The sequence below is a fragment of the Tursiops truncatus genome, chromosome 2 (assembly GCF_011762595.2).
Source record: "Tursiops truncatus isolate mTurTru1 chromosome 2, mTurTru1.mat.Y, whole genome shotgun sequence".
NCBI lineage: Eukaryota > Metazoa > Chordata > Mammalia > Artiodactyla > Delphinidae > Tursiops > Tursiops truncatus.
Window position 1 is genome coordinate 77,926,594 of NC_047035.1, and position 1,311 is coordinate 77,927,904.

Consider the following 1,311-nt stretch of genomic DNA (forward strand, 5'->3'; position numbering starts at 1 on the left):
GGCCGGCCCACCTTCTGTTCCAGTCAAGCCTCAAACGGCAGCGCCAAAAAACGTTCCACACTCTGATTGGCCCGCTCCTCTTTTCAAAATCAGGACCCCGGAAGGTGGCCAGAAACTGCCTGTCTAGTGAGTTAAGGGCAAAGGGGCGGGACCACGAAGGGTGTGGCGGGCAAAACTAAGAAACACGAAAAGACGAGTTACACTTGCTCCTTCTTAGCCATATTTTGGAGGAAAATACTTTTTATCGTGTATTTTAAAACACCCGGCCTGCGCCTGAGACAATATATTCGGGGATATGTAATAGACACCTACTTCTTATTTTTTCAGAACTTGGCCGAGGCTGAAGGCCCTTTTACAGAGAAACCTGTTCTACGGAACCGGAGGGGAGACAATTTGGGTCAGAATTCACAAACGCTGATCTTAGTAACCCTCAGCTGGGGCGTTTGGTGGGAACTTCGGCTATGGGAACTGGTCCATACTTGGCGTGGGGGCTGATGGTGACGCCCAAATCTTAGCTCTTAGGTAGTTAAATACAACAAAGAAAACCCGTCATGAGAGAGTATAGAGTGCGGGAGGCATGCGAAGTCCGCGGAAGGCGGCAGCTGCAGAAGCTTCATTTGGTGGAATATGGATTTAGGACACCAGGGAGGAGCCTGGCTCCGGGCCCACACAATGCAGAAACCTTGCTTATCTTGTTGACAGACAAGATTACACATACTAGGCCCTAGTTCCCGGGCTGCTTTTCCATTCTCAAACATCAGCAATCCCATCAGGGTGTTTTCTGTTTTTGGGGGATGTAATTTGTTTAGGGCTGGAGACTTGGACTCAAATACTGCAGACAATACAGCATACATTTACTACCACCCTTGCCTCACTCCCATGTAAACTTGGTAAGAGTATCAACAGAACTTTATCTGCATTATCCACTTGTGTGCCTATTACCTAACTGTGCCAGGGGCTAAATGCATATTTGCGGACGTGAACGGATTTAAGTGGGAAACAGTTTTCTTAGAACCATTTTGCTCCTTTTGGAGTTCAGGTCTTTAGGTGTGCTACCCTTCCCAATCTACAGAGGATTCTCTGAAGAAGTGGGAACAAAATGGAAGTTAAACATTTTGCTTTATCTTAACAGTTATTTGTTGAGCCCCTATCATGCAGTTTGGTATAGGATGATGAGCAAAACCAGACACAATTTTGGCCCTCGAAGGGAGCGGGGAAGAATATCAACCAAGTAACTTACGAATGGGGGCATAATTATTAACTGAGAGGCGTGCACTAGGAAAGGAATATTATTCCATGACAGGGTACAAT